Source organism: Triticum dicoccoides, chromosome 6B (genome assembly GCF_002162155.2).
Source record: "Triticum dicoccoides isolate Atlit2015 ecotype Zavitan chromosome 6B, WEW_v2.0, whole genome shotgun sequence".
NCBI classification, from domain to species: Eukaryota; Viridiplantae; Streptophyta; class Magnoliopsida; order Poales; family Poaceae; genus Triticum; species Triticum dicoccoides.
Genome location: NC_041391.1, coordinates 406452834 through 406477339, shown reverse-complemented (window position 1 = coordinate 406477339; position 24506 = coordinate 406452834).

The window sequence follows — 24506 nt, the reverse complement described above, 5'->3', positions numbered from 1 at the left end:
CTTTTATTTTACTAGTTGTCTGTACTCAGACAAGTTACTTCCGCTGCTGGTTTGTATGACTGTATGACTTGAATGTTGGGTCGTGAGACCCGTACCTTTGTGTATGTTATGTATGGCTCCCTAAGCCTTAAATAAAGTACTTGTGTCGTAGAGTCATGTTGTGATGCTTCGTTGTATTTGCACATATCGAGCATATTGTGTGTATGATTGAAATGCTTGGTATGTGTGGGATCTGACTATCTAGTTGTTTATCTTTAGTAGCCTCTCTTACCGGGAATTGTCTCCTAGTGTTACCGCTGAGCCATGGTAGCTTGCTACTGCTCTGGAACACTTAGGCTGGCCGGCATGTGTCCTTCTTCGTTCCTGTGTCTGTCCCTTCGGGGAAATGTCACGCCTTGAGTACCGGAGTCCTGTTAGCCCGCTACAGCCCGGTTTACCGGAGTCCTGCTAGCCCAGTGCTACAGCCCGGACCCACTTGCTGATGACCGACACGTTCGAAGCTGGGTCATGGATGCCTGTCCCTGTAAGTCTGTGCCACTTTGGGTTTACGACTAGTCATCTCAGCCCGGGCTCCTTATCATATGGATGCTAGCGACGCTATCATATACGTGAGCCAAAAGGTGCAAACGGTCCCGGGCAAAGGTAAGGCGACACCCGTGGGGATACCGTGCGTGAGGCCGCAAAGTGATATGAGGTGTTACCGGCTAGATCAATGTGACATCGAGTCGGGGTCTTGACAGCGTTGGCATTAGAGCCGGACTGCCTGTAGGTTCTCCAAGCCAAACTGGTCGATGTTGAGTCTAGAAATTCTTTAGTTATATGTAGGGGAATTGTTTGTGGGTTGGAACGTAAGGCTCTTTTTACTCCTTTATCTTATGACATTCTGATCTGAGTCAGTCCATTCTTCCACCGGGGGTTAAGGAATTAGGATCTATTCTCTCTATCAGGGTCACGTGTTACTAATCAGTAGTACCTTATAGGTTTGATGGATACAAGCCTAGTTCAATCCTATTACCACATTATGTTGCTAGGATGGTCTCAGAACTTGGTATGATGATGATGAGTGTGTATGTAATCCTTTGTCAAATGTCTCAAAATCCTTCTTGAGCATTTACAGCTGTTATGCTGCCAAAATTTTGCTAGAAATTCTAATGCCTTTGCATTATGATTGTGCTTTCAGATGGCCACTCGCGACCTCAATCAAGTGGTTCGCCTGACTCGATGCCTAGATGTACCCGGCCAACTGCCAAGTTGGTCAGGGTAATGACTGAGGCTGGATACCGCTGGTATCCTGAGTACACGGTCGAAGAGCAATTTCGGGACTTCAATCAAAGCCAGTATCTCTGCACTGTCAGGATATTTCCATCTTATCCTGGATCCACCGAGCCCCTTCACTGCTCCTATGGACTCGGGGTTACTATTGAGATGGCTGTGCAGGATGCCGCCTACTCTATGATGACCATCATGCGAGTCAGATCTGGCCTATTTCGGGACTCTGATTTCCGGTATATGCCAGGATCACTTCCGGGAGCACAAGGGTATCTCCAGGCTATCTATGCTGACCCCACCCAGGAGGATTCACGGACTCGCACCACTGCTGAGATGCTCGAGGATAAGGACCGTGAAAATCGGGCCTTGAGGTTAGAGCTCTTCAATACCCGTGCTGACCACTGGGCTACTTTGACTCGGTTTGCACCGGCGGTGCAAGCTGGATATTCGGATATGCGCGATCTCTATCCTGTGAGATCTGCTCTGCCAGACGTGATGGGTTGGCGTGATGTAGGAGGCATCACCCCACCTCGCGGTCCCCGCAGGCCACCGTCTGTTGGTCCAAGACCTCACCCTAGCCCCTATGGTCCACAAGCTCCGCGAGATCGTCTGTTTCCGGATGATCATGTTGAGCTTCCAGGCTATGGAGGTGACTTCTACGAGGACTACTATGGATCGGTCTGAGTTAGTGGTAGTATCACTAGTTCGCACTAGCTGTGTCGTCTATCGTCCCGCGTGACTCGTGGGATATGACCTAGTTTGTACTCTTTCCGGAGGTGTAGAAAAATAATGTATAGGAGCTTGGGATGCCTCCGATGAGATGTAATCCTCTTTTCACCGCAATAGTACTTTGTTTGGTCTTGTACTAAACCCTGTAAGGTGTGTATGACGATGGAATAAAAGAAGCAGTTTCTGTATCTACCATGTCATATGGATGATCATCTTGCATTCCGAGTTATTCCTTACATCTTGTATCCTATGTTGGAATTTTATCATCCTGACTAAATCATTGTCTTGTTTACCTAGGATGGTCAACACGCGCACTAACCCTGCCCCCCAAGAGCAGGCCGAAGGCAGTGAAGTCAGGGATGCAAATCTGCCTCATCCTCCTTCCCTAGCCGAGGTTATGATGGAAGCTGAGAGAAACAAGCGGGAGACCAACCGTTTGTTGGAGCGTATTGAACAGAACACGGCACACCATCAGAGGACTAACGTGGTGTCACTCAGTGATTTTATCAAATTACATCCACCCACGTTCCACCACTCCGTCGAGCCTCTCGACGCTGATGACTGGCTTCGCAGTACCTCTCACAAACTGCGTTCCGCGCTGGTAGCGGAGGCTGACAAGGTCACCTTTGCTGCATATCATCTTGAAGGCCCCGCCAGTCTATGGTGGGAGAATTATGGAGCTATGCGCCCGGCGGGCCATGTCACTACTTGGGCTGAATTCAGCGAGGCTTTCCGTGAACATCACATTCCGGAGGGTCTCATGGACCGTAAACGTGAGGAATTTTGCAGTTTCACTCAGGGCCGACTTTCTGTGGATGCTTACAGCAGGGAGTTTGGTAACCTCGCACGATATGCAACCGAGGAAGTGTCTACTGATGCCAAGAAGCAAGCAAGGTTCCGTAAGGGCCTTAGTCCTGAGCTTCGCCGCGACCTCCGTCTGCATGAGTGCACATCTTTTCAGAAACTTGTTAAGAAAGCCATCAGTGCTGAAACTGGTCAGACTGACTATGACGCAACACGCAAGCATGGCCGTGACATGGGTTCCTCATCCGGTGCTGGTCCTCAGAAGCGCCGCGTGTGGGTACCCAACACCGCCCTGCCACCCAGGTTCACACCGAGGCCATCCTTCCAGGCGCCTCGCCCCGTTCAACAGTCTGCACCAGCCAAGCCCTATGGGGGTCCAACCAATAATGCTCCTCCACGTACCAGTTCCGTGACTTGTTTCAAGTGTGGGGAATCTGGCCACTATATGCGTGAGTGTCCCCAGACCAACCCCAACCAGTCTGCTAAAGCTGTTGGCCGTGGCAAGCCGACAGGGAAAGTGTTCCACGCCAAGCCGGTCACCGCCTCACGTGGCCATGTCAACTGTATCTCTGCCGAAGAAGCTCAAGAGGATCCCAACGTCGTTCTCGGTACGCTCCTTGTTAATTGCCACCCGACATCTGTTCTTTTCGATACAGGAGCCTCTCATTCATTTATATCCGAGAACTATGCTCGTTTGCATAACACTGCATTCTGTGACATGCCATCCACTATGGAAATTTCTACTCCCGGGTCTAGATGGCAGACCTCTAGGGTAAGTTATGGAAATGAAATCCAAGTCGACAGACTTGTTTTTCTTGCATCTTTGATAGCTCTCAAATCTTCAGATATTAATATCATTTTGGGTATGGACTGGATGTCAGCTCATCAAGCCAAAATTGATTGCTTCTCTAGGACTGTTCAACTCACCCATCCTTCGGGGAAGATAGTCAATGTCTTGACCCGAATAGCCAAGCGACAATTATATTCTCTTAACGCCAGCCCTTTGCCAGACCTTGAGGACATTCCGGTAGTCCGTGACTTCCCGGATGTCTTCCCAGAGGAATTGCCAGGTGTTCCACCTGACAGGGATGTTGAGTTCGTAATAGACCTCATTCCAGGAACCGTTCCGATTGCTAGAAGACCTTATAAGATGGCACCACTAGAACTAGCCGAGCTTAAGAAACAACTCGATGAGTCCTTGAAAAAGGGTTTCATCCGACCTAGTTCATCTCCGTGGTCTTGCCCCGTCCTATTCGTCAAGAAGAAGGATGGTACGGACCGGATGGTTGTAGATTACCGACCTGTCAATTTGGTCACAATCAAGAACAAATATCCGCTCCCCAGGATCAACGACCTGTATGATCAGCTCGCTGGATCCTCAGTCTTCTCCAAGATGGATTTGAGGTTGGGCTACCATCAAATCAAAATCAGAAACGGGGACATTCCTAAAACGGCCTTTGTTACTCGTTATGGCCAATACGAGTACACCATCATGTCCTTCGGATTAACCAACGCTCCAGCCACCTTTTCTCGGTTAATGAACTCAATCTTCATGGAGTATTTGGATAAATTCGTCGTAGTTTATCTCGATGATATACTCATCTACTCCAAGAAGGAGGAAGAACATGCCGAACATTTAAGGCTAGTGTTGAAGAAACTTCGAGAGCATCGCCTTTATGCCAAATTTTCTAAATGTGAATTCTGGTTGTCAGAAGTGACCTATCTGGGTCATGTAATATCTGGTAAAGGTATTGCTGTTAACCCTGAGCGAGTTCAAGCCGTCCTTAATTGGACTCCACCCGAATTGGTCAAGCAAGTCCGGAGTTTTCTGGGCTTAGCGAGCTATTGTCGTCGCTTTGTCGAGAACTTCTCCAAGGTTGCTAAACCTCTAACCTAACTCCTCAAGAAAGATAAGAAGTTCGAATGGACTCCACAGTGTGAGCACAGCTTTCAGGAACTGAAAAGACGCCTGACCTCTGCTCCCGTACTGGTACCGCCAGACTTCTCCAAGGACTTTGTTATCTACTGCGACGCCTCGCGACAAGGACTAGGTTGCATTCTCATGCAAGATCGACACGTAATTGCCTACGCTTCACGGCAATTACACCCACATGAGGAGAATTATCCTACTCATGATCTAGAGCTTGCAGCCGTAGTCTATGCACTTAAGACCTGGCGACATTACCTCCTCGGTAATCGTTGCGAAATATTCACTGATCACCAAAGTCTGAAGTACATTTTCACCCAACCGGATCTGAATCTCAGGCAAAGACGTTGGGTTGAGTTGATCACAGACTTCGACTTAGGAATAACCTACACCCCAGGGAAAGCCAACGTCATGGCTGATGCGCTAAGTCGTAAATCTTATTGTAACAACCTGATGTTACAACAAAGTCAACCGCTTCTCCATGAGGAATTTCGGAAGCTTAACCTTCACATTGTACCTCAAAGTTTTCTTTCCACCTTGGTGGCAAAACCTACCCTTACGGATCAGATTATCAAAGCACAGAAGGTAGATCCGGGAATTTCCCGCATCAAGAGAAACATCCAGAAAGGAGTTGCAAATTGTTTCTCCATTAATGATCAAGGGGTCGTATACTTCGGGAATCGACTAGTGGTTCCCAAAGTGCGAAACCTGAGGCGATTGATCCTTAAGGAAGCTCATGAATCTCCTCTCACCATTCATCCCGGTAGTACTAAGATGTATCAGGACCTACGCCAGAGGTTCTGGTGGACTAGGATGAAGAGAGAGATTGCTCAGTATATTGCAAATTGCAACGTCTGTCGTCGTGTAAAAGCAGAGCACCAACGGCCTGCTGGCACCCTTCAACCCTTAGCTATTCCTGAATGGAAATGGGATAAAATTGGTATGGATTTCATTACCGGTTTTCCCAGGACCAAGAGAGGGAATAATGCTATTTTCGTCGTTGTCGATCGTCTTTCCAAAGTAGCCCATTTCTTACCTGTTCGTGAGAGTATAACCGCTAGCCAGCTGGCAGACTTATACATCTCCCGTATAGTGTCTCTCCATGGTGTTCCTTTGGAAATTAACTCGGATCGAGGAAGTCTTTTCACCTCTTGATTTTGGGAAAGCTTCCAAAATGCTATGGGAACCCGTCTCTCCTTTAGCACCGCTTTCCACCCTCAGTCGAGTGGTCAAGTGGAACGCGTCAACCAGATTCTAGAAGACATGCTTCGAGCCTCTGTTATCTCATTCGGAATGGACTGGGAGAAGTGCCTTCCATTTGCCGAATTCGCTTACAACAACAGCTATCAATCTAGCTTGGGTAAAGCCCCTTTTGAAGTTCTCTATGGACGACGGTGTCGAACACCCCTTAACTGGTCAGAGACCGGGGAAAGACAATTCTTTGGCCTGGATATCATCCAGGAAGCAGAAGAACAAGTTCGTATCGTTCGTGAAAAGTTGTAAACAGCCCAATCTCGTCAAAAGAGTCAATATGACCGAAAACATAAGGCTATGACTTTCGAGGTTGACGAGAAGGCTTATCTTCGGGTCACCCCTCTGAAGGGAAACCATCGTTTCGGTATCAAAGGCAAATTGGCTCCTCGTTACATTGGACCTTTGCGCATTCTCGCCAAACGAGGAGAAGTTGCCTACCAGTTGGAACTACCTCCGCACCTCTCCAGAGTCCACGATGTCTTCCATGTTTCTCAACTCAGGCGTTGCTTCTCGGATCCTATCCGTGGAGTGGACCACGAAACGCTTGATCTCCAAGATAATCTTACATATCGAGAGTACCCCATTCGTATCCTCGATCAGGCCGAACGTACCACCCGACGTCATAATATCAAGTTTCTCAAAGTTCAATGGTCGCACCATTCTGAGGATGAAGCAACTTGGGAAAGGGAGGATCGTCTTCGACTTGAGTATCCCGCCTTCTTCCCGGAGGAACCCAAATCTCGGGACGAGATTCTTTTGAGTGGGGGTGAGTTGTCACACCCTAGCTAGTCATGCATCAGAGTGTGTGCATCATGTTTAAAATTCCATTTAATTTGAATTGGGGATTTGTGAAACCCTCAGAATCATTTCTGAAAATGATCCAAATAAAAATTTCTCCAAAAAGGTCCAAGAAAATGCTCATGTTGCTCTCTGAAAATATTGGACAAAGATAAAAATCAAACCAATATTTTTAAGAGCTCATAAGTATTTATTTTGGGCATTTGGAATTAATGCATAAATATTTGCATTGGAAATATATTAGTTATATATATTAATATATGTCCAAAAATTATGCCATCTGTTGGGGAGCTCTAGAATAATATATCTAGCTCCTGCAAAAATTGGCATAAGGAAATAAAATGATTTAATATTTTATTTAAATCAAAACAAATGTCAGAAATTAGAAAACAGAAATAAATAAAAGGGAGAACCTTACCTGGGCTCCTCCCTGTGCAGCCCAGCCAGCTGGCCGGCCTAGCCAGCAGGCGGCCCAGGCCACCTCCCTCCTCTGTCGTCTTCGTCCTCGACAGAGGGAGGGGAGTGTGGCCGGCGCGCGCGCGCGCCACCGCGCCACGCCACCTGCTCGCCTGCCTGCCTGCCCCTCCGCTCCTTGTCTGGATGGCCTGGAACGACGCCACGCCCTCCCCCGTTCTCTCTCACTCTCCCTCGGTTCTTCCCCTCCTCTCCCTCGCTCTCTCTCTCACGGCCGAACACCACCATCGCCGCCGTTCACCATAGCAGCCGTCACCGGCCACCCCTCGCCCCTCCGCTGAGCTCAGGAGCTCCGCCGCGACCCCCTCTTCCTCCCCACCAAGCCAAGCCCCTCGGGAAGCTCTGCATCGCCTCCACGCCATCGTCTTCCTCCTCGGGCTCCGACCACCATCGCCGTCGATTCGCCGTCTCCAGCGCGTCCCCGAGCCCGCTTCGACGCCCACTGCAACCGCGGTGAGCTCCGCCACCATTTCCCCCTCTTTTCCCCCTCGTTCCCGCACCGTAACCCCGTTTCCCACCACGGCCGAACCTCCACCGTCGCTGAGCTCGCCGTCGACGCAGCTTCGGTGACCATTTGGTCACCCCGGCGAGTCCAACAAGTCCGTAAGGACCCGTAGAGCCCCTCCAACGCCTCAGCTCCCTCGCCTGCGAGCAGCAACGCCGATCCCGACCGCACTCGAACTCCGGCCGCCGCTCACGAGCTCGCCGTCGTCAGTACCGGCCACCACAGGCACGGCCACCACCACCGTTCGACGCGCGGGAGCAAGGGCTCTCCAACGAGCCCAAGCACGGCCTCGCCCGTGCCCTGTAGCGCGTTTCCGTATCGCGCCGCCGTCTCGGGCCTCGCCGGCGTCATGTCGCCGGTGGGTTTGACTTGTTTGACCTGGGGTTTGACCCCCCAGGGTCACTGACGCATGGGCCCCGTCGGCCAGGTGGTCAGATTAGTGCTAATCACTGTTAGTGAACCCCCCTGACACTGACCAGTGGGCCCCAGCGCCACTAATTCCTAATTAGGATTAAATTAACCCTGTTTAACCCCCCTGTCACTGACGTGTGGACCCCACACGTCAGGTTTGACCCCAGCCAGCCGCAGTTGACCACTGACGTCATGCTGACGTCATGCTGGCGCAATATATATATTTCTGGATTTAAATTAAATCAGGAAATTCCAGAATATTATTTAAACTTCAAAAATTCATAACTTTTATTCTGTAACTCCAAATCAGACAAATTATATATGAAAAATGATCAGAAAAATCCAATCTATCCATCTGTACTATTTTCATGCATGATCAAACAAGCTAAATTGATGTTTAAAGCAGAACAAGGAAAAGCACTTTAAAAGGCCATACTTGAGTTTGAAATTTGAATCTTTGATTCAAATTGGTTCAAACCCTTCTGGTTTTAGTTGCATTAGCCCAACACACTCATATTGCCATGTTTCATGCATGCATCATATTGTTGCACATTGTTTGGTGATGGTTGTGTATCGGTGTCCTTTGCGACAGGTTCTGCCTCCGAGGAGTACCGTGATTACCCTAACGAAGAACCGTATCAGTGCATCGAACCATCAGGCAAGCAACCAACCATTTGATCATATCGATACAATCCCATGTTCTCGCTCCTGCTCTCTTTTACTGCATTAAGACAACGCATTTCAAACTGCTGTGTGCTATGGTAGTTGAACCCATTTCCTCTGCATGACCTGTCATTGCCACAGTAACTAGATGAAACCCACTAGCATGTGTAGGAGTTGATTGAGCCATATGTATGTGTTGTTCCTACCTTGCTATGCCTGCTATGCTTAGAGTCGTGTCAGGTCCGGTTCATCTGGGTGATGGGCTAGAGTGAAATGTTTATGTCGGTAATGAGAGTGGTGTGGTGAACACGATTTGGTAAAGGTATCGATGAGAGGCCATGTAGGAGTACATGGTGGGTTGTTTCATTGAAGCCGACCTTAAGCACTGAGATCTGTATGTGTGATTTAAGAATCAGCTACTACCATGCATTGGGCCCGAAACCAATGGACCCTCTCGGCTTCTTATTCACCCTAGTTCTCCGTCCAGGAGTTGCAAGTAGTTTCTGGTGTTTGTAGCCTACTGGAGGCCGTGGACAGCGCTGACCGTAGGGGTGGGCTGTGATGCGGTAGGTACGTGGCACGGTGTATCGAATACCCGTTAGGTATCTCGGGAACCCTGTTCACATCGTTCGGGGCCGTATGGGAAACCTCGGCCGGACTCCCTGCGGATGGAACCTGGATAGGCGATAAACCTGGACTGGAGGCTTAGGTGATTAGGTAGGTCGTGGCCGACACCCACGTTGGGCTTCCGCTTGAAGGTTGCCGAGTACATGTCGTGTAAACGGCGGTAAGTGGTGAGAGCGTGTATGAAGAAGTACAACCCTGCAGGGTTAACATGATCTATTCGAATAGCCGTGTCCGCGGTAAAGGACTACTTGGTTGCCTATACAGTTCATAGACAAGTAAATGGAAACTGCTAAAAGCCTCAAGATAAGTGTGAGTGCCGAGGATGGCTCTTCCGTAGGAAGACGGAGGCGGATCCTCGGTAGTGTATTGAATTGGTGAGTAGTGGACTCGTGTGCGCAAAACCATTTCAAGTTGAAGTATCGTAGGATAGTCTAGCCAAGAGTCAAAGCTGGCTTGCTGCAATAACTCCACCAACCCTTCTTGATAATATGCATGTATGTAGGATCTGATGTAAGTCTTGCTGAGTACCTTTGTACTCATGTTGCTATAATTTACATTTTTACAGAAGACGCTGCAACCCCTTCTGATGGGTTCTATGTAGACATTGACATCAACGAGTAGGCTAAAGGCCCAGGTGGTGACCCTGAGCTTGTGAAGGACCACGTAGTATAGCTAGGCTTTCCAAGCCTCTTTTATTTTACTAGTTGTCTGTACTCAGACAAGTTACTTCCGCTGCTGGTTTGTATGACTGTATGACTTGAATGTTGGGTCGTGAGACCCGTACCTTTGTGTATGTTATGTATGGCTCCCTAAGCCTTAAATAAAGTACTTGTGTCGTAGAGTCATGTTGTGATGCTTCGTTGTATTTGCACATATCGAGCATATTGTGTGTATGATTGAAATGCTTGGTATGTGTGGGATCTGACTATCTAGTTGTTTATCTTTAGTAGCCTCTCTTACCGGGAATTGTCTCCTAGTGTTACCGCTGAGCCATGGTAGCTTGCTACTGCTCTGGAACACTTAGGCTGGCCGGCATGTGTCCTTCTTCGTTCCTGTGTCTGTCCCTTCGGGGAAATGTCACGCCTTGAGTACCGGAGTCCTGTTAGCCCGCTACAGCCCGGTTTACCGGAGTCCTGCTAGCCCAGTGCTACAGCCCGGACCCACTTGCTGATGACCGACACGTTCGAAGCTGGGTCATGGATGCCTGTCCCTGTAAGTCTGTGCCACTTTGGGTTTACGACTAGTCATCTCAGCCCGGGCTCCTTATCATATGGATGCTAGCGACGCTATCATATACGTGAGCCAAAAGGCGCAAACGGTCCCGGGCAAAGGTAAGGCGACACCCGTGGGGATACCGTGCGTGAGGCCGCAAAGTGATATGAGGTGTTACCGGCTAGATCAATGTGACATCGAGTCGGGGTCTTGACACTTTATTTGAAACGTTTTTATTGTACCACTCCAGCGTGTTTAGCAAAGCGGTTTCCTTGGCACGTCCTCTCGAAGCAGAGATCGTGTTCCCCTTATTCCAGGATTCCCATCAATACGGACGTGGGTAACCCAACCGCGCCCGTTTCCACGCCCCCTCCATCGAAGGCGGGTTCCAAACGGTCATGGGGACGGCTCTTGGTACTCTTCCTCTTTATAATGAGACCAAGGCCCATTCTTTTTATTCAATCTTCTATCGAATCCGCCCCTCTCCCTGAGTTCCAACACCCAGGGCTCCGAATTCAGGTACCTTCGATCCTCAACAATGTCCGGTCCTGATCTACGAGTCCGGTGGATGCCCTCCTCCGTCACGGAGGAGGACGTGCTAAAGCTGAGAGATGCCAGGTATTTAACCTATGAGATTTCGCATAGGTTGCCTGCCCGAGGGCAAGTTATCCCAACTCCCGAGCCCGGCGAGATCGTCGTGTTCATGTCTCACTTCCGTCGGGGTTTAGGCTTCCCGACGGATCCCTTCATGAGGGGGCTCATATTTTACTATGGGCTGGAATTCCACGACCTGGCTCCGGAGTCCATCCTCCATATCTCATCATTCATTGTCGTTTGTGAAGCCTTCCTCCGCACTACCCCTCACTTCGGCTTATGGCTCAAAACCTTCAATGTGGAGCCGAAGATGATTGAGGGGCGTCAGGCAGAGTGCGGCGGGGAGGTTATAAGCAAGAGGGCTGGAGCTCCATGGCCCAAGGGCTCTTTCCAAGATGAGCTCGGCTTGTGGCAACAGGAGTGGTTTTATATCACCGCTCCCCGGGGCAGCAGGCAGAAGCCGCCGCCCGTCTTTCGCTCGGGCCCTCCACAGCAGCTGACGTCATGGGTCAACAAGGGGCGTGACTGGGGGTCGCCCAAAGACGTCCCCCTGTTGCAGGACCGGATTCGAGTCCTCCAAGAAAGGGAGATCAATCTGGTCGCAGTGGTGCAGGTCATGTTGATCCGGCGCCTACTGCCCTGCAAATGTCGCCCCCTCCGCCTGTGGGAATTTAATCCGGAGGGGCCGCGAGCTCTTCAACACTTCATGGGTTTGACTCCCATGGAGATGTATAAACTGTTCTTCGGATCGCAAGAGACGCATCTGGAATTGACCGAGGACGCTGGCCTAAGCTGCAATCGCCCGGATACTCAAGTAAGTAGCCCTGTGTCCGGACACACCATCCATTTATTTATCATGAGCTTGCCTTTTAACCAGCTATCCCTGGGCAGGAGTGGATAGCGCAAGCAAAACTGATACGGTGTCCGGCCCCCCTCCCTGAGACCACGCAGGATCCTCTGTTAATTAAAATGTTGGAGGTTGCACCTTCAAATTAGGGCGAATGGGGGCTCGGGGAAACTGTCACCTCTGCCAAGGAGGCGTTTAATAAGGAAGGAATCAAGAGTCCCTCCTTCCAGGGGGAGAAGCGGAACGCTTCCGAAGACCCGGAGGCCAAGGCCTCAAAGCGGGGAAAGAAATCTGTACCGGAAGGTCCTGCGCCAGAAAGCGCCCCGGCCGTACTGTCTCCTCGGAGGAATCAGCCCTCTAACGAGCCATAAGTAAAAAGGGGGATTTTATAATTATTAGACACCCCTGCTTAATGTCTAAAGGTAACCGAAGTTTTTACCTTGTAGTTCGGATCTCAGCCCATCTCAGCACAACTCATCTTCGGGAGACCTTCGTCCGGAGATGATGGAGAGCGAAACACCTCCATCTGCCGCCCCATCGCATGGGGAGGACGACCCTGAGGTGTCGTCGCGGAGGGTCTCCCCGAGTCCGGCGGGGCCGGAGAGTTCGGAACCCATTGGAGTACGGCCGGTGGAGCTGCAGGATTTGCTTAATAGGGCGTCCATCTCAGAAGATCACCGCACATTAATGGGTAATGTGATTGAGAGGATCTCGTCCGCCGAAAGCGGGTTGTATGAGGTCGTCGGAAGTTTACTGACGGGATTTGAGGTACGCAAAAAATGACATACCTGTTGACAGTTTTGCACATGAAGTGCGCCCTGTATAGTAGCCCCTGAGACTTGGTATGCTGTCGAAAACGGCAGCGTGCCTAGGATCATAATCTCAGTTATTAATTGTCGCCTTTCCTATGCAGGTGGAGGAATGTTCGGCGGCCAGCCGGACGGATGGATTCGCCGAGCTCAAGAAGCAACTCGACACTGCAGATGCGGACATCTCGCTGGTCAATAAACGACTTGATGAGTCACAAGGTATGTGATTGCACCGCGGTCGCTTAGTAAGGGAGCTGATGCCCATTCCTTACAAGTTGTATGCTTGATGCAGATGGTGCTGCTGCCGTGGAAGACCTTCGAGCAGAACTTGCTTGAGCAAGCAGGCCAGAAAAAGCGAGGCGGACGCCTTGAAGGCAGCGGAAGAGCTAGAAGCCGAGAAGGCTGCTCACTGCCGAAGCAGGGAGGAGATGGCCGGAATGGCCATGAAATTAAAAGTTGCTACCGACCGCCTGGAGGTTCTTGAAGGAGAACACCGAGCGGAGCAAGAGGACCTGAAGAAGGCTGATGCCGAAGCCAAGGATGCCCGTAGTGCGATGCGGGCTATGAAGGAGGAACTGCGTCAGGTCGGAGACATTGTGGCTGGAAAGCCCTTTATGCTGCGTAGGAAGTTCACGGATCCAAAGTATGCTCAACTAGGCCGATTGTACGGTGCGGAGGATCCTTATCTGGACTTGGCGGCGAGTGCGGCTCATGCAGTCGTGCACTTACGAAACCAGGAGGATCATGAAATGGAAGAGCTTTTCTGGTCTCAATTCCATAGTCCGGAGCGTCCACTTCCATTGAGTGATCGGCTGGTTGAGTGGGCTGAGCTGAACAGATTGTCCGGACTGGCCATGATGGATGTGGTAACTCATCTGTGGCCGAAAAGCCCCAAGCCGAAGAGTTATTTTGGCTTGTTGCAGCAATTCCTTGGGGCAGTGCCGCATATTAAGGCGATGAAGCGGTCGGCATGCATAGAAGGTGCGCGGATGGCTCTCGCCCGTGGTAAAATATACTGGGCGGAGATGGATGCCACTGCTGTTGCATCCCGGGGTTCGGACAAAAGCCGATTCCCCACCGAGCATTACTTTGAGGAAGTCCTACAGGGCGCTCGTATAATAGAGTCGCAGTGCTCGAAAGATGTTATGTTTGAATGACATGTATGATTTCTAAGATCATGTTTATAATGCAATGACTTTTTATACTTGTGTGTTCAAGTATTGAACTATCTCCTGTGCGGCCGTATATGTATGTATAATCTGAAAGATGGCAGTCTTTGGCTTCAGCCCCCACGCACATGGTGCGGGGGTGTTTGCAAAAAGAAAAACGCTTTTTCACACTTAATCCAACGTCTTGGTCCTTTTAAGGAGGTGATAGCATAGCAAACTAGGCAACCGGACTATAATGCTTTATCACTTTCACTTAGCCATAGGAGCTAGAATGTGGGGCTACTATATAGCCCATGATGGCACCGCGCTTCTCCGAACTTGGGGCGCGTATGTGCCTGACCGGGAAGCGGTCCTTCGTCAAAGCGGGGGAATTCTAAACATTCCAATGGTCGATCGAGTGGTTGACCAGTCTCTCGCTATATCATGACAGTCAGTTTTCGACTTTCTCTACTGAGGTGCTCTCCCGGCCGAACCGGGGCACAATCGCAGTAGTTCTCCCGGTGCCGCGTTAGCCGATGATACGGAACGTAAGGCAGCAAAACACAGGAGCCGGGCAAACCCAACATTTGACCAAAGACATGATTCGGAGCTGATGCATATAAGGTCTAACTCGAGACGCCGAACACTCCCTGAGGTGTTCGGTCTTTATGATATCGGGCAGAATAAAGCCCTAAGCCCCTAGTGTCCAGGTACAGGCGGGAACTTCTGACGCGGCCGATGCCAAAACGCCAGCCTCCTCCTCGACTCTGGTGGGAAACCGGGGGATGTTTATCAACAAGAGACAGTGAGAAAGGTTTACGCAGGGTCTTAATATAAAAAGAATCCTTGCAACGGGTCCCTACTTCACGTCTGCGCATGTGTCTCCGTTGTGCTGTATCCTGGACGGGTGTAGCACATGCTTCATCTGTAAAAGAGAAGGACTTAGTTTCTAAGAAATATCGTGCAAAAAGTGTATCAAAATAAAGTATAATTTGGAAGATGAAGAAAGTTGAGCTTTATTGGCTTTCATCATTTATGCGCGCGGCCCCCTAAAAAAAGGGGGTATGCGGCTGGGAAGCCCCTTGCCGGACTCGTCTAACCATGTCCGAGGTCTAAATGACCTGTTTTTAGGGGCTTTGACCTGCAAGGTCGGAATAATGTGTGGCTGTCTAGGCAGCCGCACATTCTCCATGGTCGAGAGACACCTGAAATTTTAAGAATATGCCACGTGGACCGGGAATTTTTAAGCGTAAGAGACACGTAATGCGGTATTGCATGAAAGCGCACGAAAGTTGCATGCCCCAGTAGTGCTTAAGGGCTACTGCTAAATGGGGCGATGGAGGGTGAGCTTTTCGCGACGAAGGTTGTCGGATGAACCGAACACGACCCCTAGTGGTACAGAGCTTGTAAAATTGGCTAAAAAGGCCTGGCATCACTCCTTTGAAGGAAGTGCTGCTATAACGAATTTTGGTGAGTTCTATCCCCAGTCTGCGGACGGTGTCCTGGTATAGTAGGGGCCGCGCTGCGTGTTATCACGTGAAGTGAGTTCACTGTTTTGACTTCTAATGGGAAAGTCTTTTGTTTTCCGGAGCGCTACTTTTGGGTTTCGTCACTGTCACTTGGTGTGTCGAGCCCTTTGTGTTTGGCGTTAAGTCGGCCGGACTGCTTGAAGACCCAACAATCTCTGTGGGTATGGTTTCTAGGCTTCCCGGAGGTACCGTGTATTTGACACAGTCTATCCAGAATCTTGTTGAGGTTGGATAACTCATCACTGTTATCCTTTAAGGGAAGTGTTTTTTTGTTCGGCCGAGAGCTTTTGAATCCGGCATTTACCGCCGTACTATTTGGGCCATTCTCCTTGTTCCGGCGCTGATCTTTTTTGTGTCGTGATTTCCCATTTCCATCCCTGATTTCGGATGTACTCGGGTCGCTGGTGCTGCATCTAGCCAACCAGCTGTCTTCCCCCGCGCAAAAGCGGGTCATGAGACTTGTTAGTGCGGCCATTGTTCTTGGTTTTTCCTGGCCGAGGTGTCTGGCGATCCATTCGTCTCGGACGTTGTGTTTGAAGGCTGCCAAGGCTTCAGCGTCCGGACAGTCGACTATTTGGTTCTTTTTAGTGAGGAACCTGTTCCAGAATTTGCGTGCTGATTCTCCGGGCTGTTGAGTTATGTGACTTAAATCATCTGCATCCGGAGGCCGGACATAAGTCCCCTGAAAATTTGCTCGAAATGCATCCTCAAGCTCCTCCCAACTCCCAATCGTATTTTCTGGGAGGCTTTTAAGCCAATGCCGGGCCGGCCCTTTGAGCTTGAGGGGAAGGTATTTTATGGCATGGAGATCGTCTCCTCTTGCCATATGTATGTGTAGGATATAATCCTCAATCCAGACTCCGGGGTCTGTTGTTCCGTCGTATGCCTCTATGTTTATGTGTTTAAATCCCGCTGGAAATCCATGATCCAGTACCTCATCGGTAAAACATAGTGGGTGTGCGGCGCCCCTATATTTGGGTGTGCCGTTGTCTTCAAATGCTCGGCTGGTTGTGTTACTTCCTCGAGTCTTCTTTTTTGGCCCATAGATAGACCTGGCCGGGTTATCCTTTTTCTGAAGATCTTTATGCTGATCATGTGCCGGCTTGTGTGTGGCGCCCCGTGTTGCTCTTGGCCTGTCATCTGGTCGTCTATCCAGCCAGGCGGCCCCTTTCTTTTTTGATTGCGGGGGCTCGAAGGCCTCCTCGTCAAATTCGGGCAACAACTTGCGCTTTGGGTAGCTCTTTGTCTGGTGACTAGTGCCATATTTATCTACGGTGTTGAGTACTTTGCTCCATCTTATTCTGAGTGTGTCTTCCGCTGTTTTGAGCTTCCGCCTTTGCTTCTTCAAACTTCTTGCAGTGCCGACGAGCCTGTTATGGAGATTTGTATGCTCTGGTGATGTGAGATCATCTTCGCCGGGGATGGGTTGCTTGTCCGGTTCATGTCCAGCTGGCTGCTTGTTGACGTGTGCGTCGTCCACTGCTTCGCCCTGCTCTAGGGTCGGGTCCATATGGGTACCATTTTTGTCGATGCCGGTCTTCGGGCGGCGCTTGTGTTGCCGCTTTGTTTGTCTGTTGGGGGAGTTGTCCTTCGCCACGTCCCGTTTTTCCTCATTGTCGCTTCCTTTTGGTGTGTCCACCATGCATACGTTGTGGGATGGGGTGGCTTTCCTGCGCCCATTAGGCGCTGGTTCTTGGTCGTCTCCGGCATCGTCGTCCATACCGTCGATGTCCTCTGAGTCGTAATCTAGCATGTCGGTTAGGTCGTCGACAGTGGCTACCAAGTGGGTGGTGGGTGGGCTCTGAATTTCTTCGTCGTCCGCATCCCAACCGTCCTGGCCGTAGTCCGGCCAGGCCTCTCCTAACAACGAGAGGTACTTTAGCGAACTCGAGATGTCGCCAAAAGGTGAGTGTTGAAAGATGTCCGTCGCGGTGAACTCCATGATCGGCGCCCAATCGGATTCGACTGGAGGGGGCGCGGGAGGTCCGGAGTCCGGCAAGGAGTCCGGCACCTCGGAGTCACGAGCTTCATGGGGGACAAGATCGATGTTCGGCTCTATCGCCGTAGAGGTTGCAGCCCCCAAGGTGGTGTCTAGCCATCCATCCTTGGTCTGCGCAGCCGGCTCCGAGTCGAAGATCGGAGCGGGTTCGAGTGCAGCCTCCAGGGTACTGTCCGGCTGCAGAGCTAAATCATGCCCATCGTGACAGTACGGCACGCTCGGCTGTGGCTCGAATCCGTCGAGGATCAAGTCCCCGCGGATGTCAGCCGTGAAGTTCAAACTTCCAAATCTGACCTGACGGCCAGGAGCGTAGCCTTCGATCTGCTCCAGCTGGCCAAGCGAGTTGGCCCGCGGTGCGAAGCCGCCGAATACGAAGATCTATCCAGGGAGGAAGGTCTCACCCTGGACTGCATCGTCATTGATGATCGAAGAAGCCATCGAGCCTATCGATGACGTCACAGAGGAACTCTCAATGAAAGCACCAATGTCGGTGTCAAAACCGGCGGATCTCAGGTAGGGGGTCCCGAACTGTGCGTCTAGGCGGATGGTAACAGGAGACGAGGGACATGATGTTTTTACCCAGGTTCGGGCCCTCTTGATGGAGGTAAAACCCTACGTCCTGCTTGATTAATATTGATGATGTGGGTACAAGAGTAGATCTACAACGAGATTAAGGAGGCTAAACCCTAGAAGCTAGCCTATGGTATGATTGTCCTTCGTCCTATGGACTAAAGCCATCCGGTTTATATAGACACTGGAGAGGGCTAGGGTTACACAGAGTCGGTTACAAAGGTAGGAGATCTACATATCCGTATCGCCAAGCTTGCCTTCCACGCCAAGGAAAGTCCCATCCGGACACGGGACGAAGTCTTCAATCTTGTATCTTCATAGTCTTGGAGTCCGGCCGATGAAGATAGTTCGGCTATCCGGACACCCCCTAGTCCGGAACTCCCTCAGGAGGTTTTCAGAATAATGGGTTACTTACTTGGGTATCTGGGCGGTTGTAGCTCAGGCCCGCATCCTCGGTGGTGTCCAGACACTTTACTTGTGGTCCGAAGAATAACTTACACATCCCTTTGAGCGTCGTGCCGAAGAAGTGCAGAATAGTTTGTGGACCTTCCGGATTGAACTCCCACATCCGGAGAGGCCGGCGTTTGCACGGCAACATCTATCGGACTAGCATTACTTGAATTATGCCGACAAGGCTAATGTCCCTCTCAAGAAGCTCCCGGATGCGGCTCTGCAATGTTGGTACATCATTAGCAGGCCCCCAATCCCGTCCTACATTGGCCCATGACGCCAGCTAAGGTGGAGGGCACGAACGGAAGTCGGGGGCAGCCACCCACTTTGTGCCTCTGGGAGCCGTGACGTAAAACCACCTCCGCTGCCATAGATCGGACACCTCCGGGAAGAAACCCTCTGGCCATGGGGCGTCGGCGTTCCTGCTTATTGCAGCACCTCTGCACTCCGTGTGTCGCCCCTCAATCATCTTCAGCTTCACATTGAAGCTCTTGAGCCATAAGCCGAAGTGTGGGGCGATATGGAGGAAGGCTTCGCACACAACGATGAACGACGAGATGTGAAGGATGGCGTTCGGAGCTAGATCATGAAAATCTAGCCCGTAGTAGAACATGAGCCCTCTCACAACAGGATCAAGGGTGAAGCCTAAGACGCGGAGTAAGTGAGAAACAAATACGACGCTCTTGTTGGGCTCGGGAGTAGGGATGACCTGCCCTGGAGCAGGAAATCTATGCTTGATGTCGGCGGTCAGATATCTGACCTCCTTAAGCTTTGCGATGCCCTCCTGTGTGACAGATGAGGCCGTCCACCAGCCTTGAAGGTTGGATCCGGACATGATTGAAGATCCGAAGTGCTTGAGCTTGGGCTTTGGGTGTTAGAACTCGAGATGCGAAAAGGCGCAAGCATAGTAGAAAAGAGGGATAGGCATCGGCCCCTCTATAAAGGGGGTGAGTATCAAGCGTCCTCAGCGTAACCGCCTAGGAATTACCTAAAAACACGGAGTCATACCAACAGGCGTCATGGGGTTGCACACGCCCGTATTGATGGAAGATCCCGCGATAAGAGGAACATGATCTCTGTTTTGGCGAGGTGTGCCAATGAAACCGCCTAACAACGCGTATCGAGGCAGGCTGAGAAAAACCGATCCGTGCTGGACCAGGTCATGGCATAAGGGCACACCATTAAAAAAATTGTTGTTAGCAGATCAGATTTGTGAAGGGTTATGCTCTCTATGGCGGTGTGCGGAAATTATCTCGCAGAGCTGGACACAATCCTTAATCTGCTTTGGAGTTTCGGAGATGGAACCCGCCTTGCAATGCCGAAGACAATCTACGCGCCGGACTCATCATCATTGAAGCCTGGTTCAGGGGATACTAAGGGAGTCCTGAATTAGGGGGTATCCGAACAGCCGGACTATATACTTTGGCCGGACTGATGGACCGTGAAGATACAAGACTCAAGACTTCGTCCCATGTCCGGATGGGACTCTCCTTTGCGTGGAAGACAAGCTTGGCGATCCGGATATTAGATCTCCTTCTTTGTAACCGACTCTGTGTAAACCCTAGCCCCCTCCGGTGTCTATATAAACCGGAGGGTTTAGTCCATGGAGGGACAATCATAATCATCATAGGCTAGCTTCTAGGGTTTAGCCTCTATGATCTCGTGGTAGATCAACTCTTGTAATACTCATATCATCAAGATAAATCAAGCAGGAAGTAGGGTTTTACCTCCATCGAGAGGGCCCGAACCTGGGTAAAACATCGTGTCCCTTGCCTCCTGTTACCATTAGCCTTAGACGCATAGATCGGGACCCCCTACCTGAGATTCATCGGTTGTGACACTGACAATAACCCTCCCCAAGATGGAAGAGTTTTTCGTGATGATGATGATGATGATTTCACCCTCTGGGAGGGAAGTTCCCTCGGCGGAATCGCTCTGCCGGAGGGCAAAAGTGCTCCTACCCAAGTTTCGCCTCGAGACAGCGGCGCTTCGTCCGAAAAGTCCTCCTCTTATTTTATTTTTCTAGGTCAAAATGACTTATATACCAGAAGAGGGGCACCGGAGGTGGGCCTGGGTGAGCACAACCCACCAGGGCGTGCCTGGGCTCCCTGGCACGCCCAGGTGGGTTGCACCCCTGTGGTGGGGCCCCTCTGGTACTTATTGACTCCAAAAATTCTTATTTATTACATAAAAAATCCTCGTAGAATTTTAGCTCATTTGGAGTTGTGCAGAATAGGTAGCCTGGCGTAGCTTTTTCAGGTCCAGATTTCCAGCTGCCAGAATTCTCCCCTTTTGTGCATACCTTGCATATTATGAGAGAAAAGGCATTAGAATTACTCCAAAAAGCATTATTATGCAACAAAACAACATAAATAACAGTAGGTAAACATGATGCAAAATGGACGTATCAACTCCCCCAAGCTTAGACCTCGCTTGTCCTCAAGCGAAAACCAAAATCGAAAAACATGTCCACATGCTTAGAGAGAGAGGTGTCAATAAAAACAAAAATACGAACATAGCAGCATCATGTAACTTATTATAACAGCAACAAACTTTAACATAAAAATTTTATCATAGAACTTTTATCATAGACTTCTCTTGAACAAGTAACAATTCATCACAATATCGAAGTATAAAGTATAAACTCTATTGGAAACCAACAAACTATGTTCTCAGTCAACTTTGCAACTACAATTCATCATCTTTTCAAGAAGGGTAACATATCGGAGCCTTTAGGAAAGTCCACAATTCAACCATCATTTAGTCTTGTATGATTGCTAACACTCACCGTGTACACATGAGCAAAACATTTCAACCAGACACATAGAAAGATAGGGTCTTATAGTTTTGCCTCCCAACGTATTCACCTCAAGGGTGATGTCAACAATTATAAGTCATGCTACCCATATTCAACTGTATATATGTGCCTAGATCTTTCCTCACCACATGATGCTTGCCAAAGGAGAAAGTAAAAAGGAATACATAGAAAAACTTTGACTCTTGCATGAAAGGAAATACATAAAAGTAAAATATAGGCCCTTCGCAGAGGGAAGCAGAGGTTGCCATGCGCTATTTTTTTGTATGCTCAACCCCTTGGTGCAAGAGAATGTCATGTTATATTGCTCCTTATGATGGCAACCCTTATTATGCAGTCTGTCGCTTTTATTCTTCGCCATCACAAGTTCGTGCAACACACAATTTTCTCTTACACTAAATGATCTAACACTTTTAGAAGCAATTGTTATTTCCTTATTGCACCAATGACAACTTACTTGAAGGATCTTACTCAATCCATAGGTAGGTATGGTGGACTCTCAAACAAGATTTTGGTTTAAGGGTTTTGGATGCACCAGTAGTATCTCTACTTAGTGCGGGATTTTGGGCTAGCAAAGATAGGGGCAAACACCACATGTTGAAGGATCTATAAAAATGTAACTTCTATGTGAATATGAACAAACATAAATCATAATGTTGTCTTCCTTGTCCAATGTCAACAATTTTGGCATATAATATTTTGATGGGTGCTCATGATCACAAAAGATTTCCAGGATAGTGTATTTGCATGTGAATCTTCTCTTCCCTTATTAATTCTTCCATGAGTTGCATCATTGATCAATGCTATGTTTGTCAATCTAAAATAAAAATTACTACTTATACTTTTCCTTATGTAATGTCATCACTTACCATAAGATTAGCATATGATCTTTTTCATTTATTTCCTTTCTTTTTATTGAAACAAGAAAGTAAAGAAAGGAAAACTCAAACTAAACTTTATTATATATCTCACACACGATTACAAAGATAGATCACTAAGCAAACCTTCGAAAAGAAAAGGATTGAACTAAACTTTTATTCATCTAAATTAAAACATAACTAAGGATCAAACTAAGAAAACTAAAGGCAAAAGATAGTGGAGGTGATACGATACCGAGGCACCTCCCCCAAGCCTGGCGAAGGCTAAGGGGAGTGCCCATACCCGATACTCAATTCTCTTTTGGTGATGAAGAAGGAGGTGGTGGTGATGAAGTAGTAGTGATCTTGTCCTCAGGTTTCCACATCAGAGGCTCACCATCATAATAGGAAGAGTGTGTCTCTCGGGTCTTGCAACTGGCGGCCAAACTCATACCTTTAAACCTTGCCTTGTATTCAAAGACTTGGTTTTGGAGGTCATAGATCTGGCTCTGGAGGAAGTTGATTTGCTCGTTGAAGGAGAATACGATGTCCATCATGGAATTGCCATCCACCTTGAGATCACCGGTGTAGTCCGCGGTCATGAGGTGATTGGAATTGAGTCCATGTTCCACCATCCCCTTGCACCGGAAGACATCCTACTCCATAGCTTCAAGCCTGACCTCCACGGATCCAGTTCCCTTGGGGCCTTGCACATTGCGGATGTGCAGCACTCCATCGCGCATCTGGATAGCTTGAGGGTGTTGCATCACCTCCCACGGATATGGGTTGATGACGTTCTTGAAGAACTTATCCTTGGAGGAGCTTGAAGCGGCCATGGTGAATTAGATCTAATAAAAAACAGCAAGAAAGGTAAATAGGAGATTTCTCTGCGATACAGAGGTCAACAGGTTCGGGGTATATAAAGTTTTTTATCTTGGCAAACAAGAAAAACGGAGTCCAGAAGGTACCCGAGGTGGGCACAACCCACCTGGGCGCGCCTGGCTTGCCAAGCGCGCCCTGGTGTCTTGTGCCCACCAGGGTCACCTTCCTGGTAGTTTCTTATTTTCCTAATTTTTTAAATATTCCAAAACTGACAAAAAATATTTTTGCGCATTTTTTGGAGTCCGTTTACCAACTGTATCATGTACCTCTTCTTTTTCACGATTCTGGAGTGTTCCGGAAGGTTTATTTTATGTGTTCTTTCGGTGTCGTAGTTTGGATAATATTGCTTCCAACATTAATGGGCATACCTAAGATATAATGTTTTATTCATTGCCCATTAACAACCTTCGGATTAGTACCTTCAGCATTATTTATTTTGATAGCTCCAGATTGATAAACCTCCTCGATAACATAGGGTCCTTCCCATTTGGAGAGGAGTTTTCCTGCAAAGAATCTGACACGAGAGTTGTACAAAAGAACATATTCTCCAACATTGAACTCACGCTTTTGGATTATTTTGTCATGCCATCTTTTAACTCTTTTTTAAAATAACTTTGCATTTTCATAAGCTTAGGTTCTCCATTCATCTAATGAGCTAATATCAAATAACCTCTTTTCACTAGCAACTTTGACATCATAGTTGAGTTCCTTAATTGGCCAATATGCTTTGTGTTCTAACTCAAGAGGCAAATGACAAGCTTTTCCATAAAACATTTTATAAGGAGACATACCCATAGGATTTTTATATGTTGTTCTATAAGCCCAAAGTGCACCATCCAGTTTCTTAAACCAATTCTTCCGAGACCTATTGATAGTCTTTTGCAAGATTAGTTTTATTTCTCTATTGCTAAGTTCAACTAGACCACTAGACTGAGGATGATAGGGTGATGCAATTCTATGGTTAACATCATACTTAGCAAGCATTTTACGGAAAGCATCATGAATAAAGTGTGAACCACCATCTGTCATTAACTATCTGGGGACTGCAAACCTTGGGAAAATAACTTCCTTAAGAATTTTAATAGATGTGTTGTGATCGGCACTACTAGTTGGAATAGCTTCTCCCCCCTTAGTAACATAATCAACAACAACCAAAATATGAGTATACCCATAAGAGGAAGGAAAAGGTCCCATCAAATCAAACCCCAAACATCAAATGGTACAACATCAAGTGAATAATTCATAGGCATTTCTTGACGCTTACCGATATTACCTATTCTTTGACATTCATCACAAGATAAGACGAACTTATGGGCATCCTTGAAGAGATTAG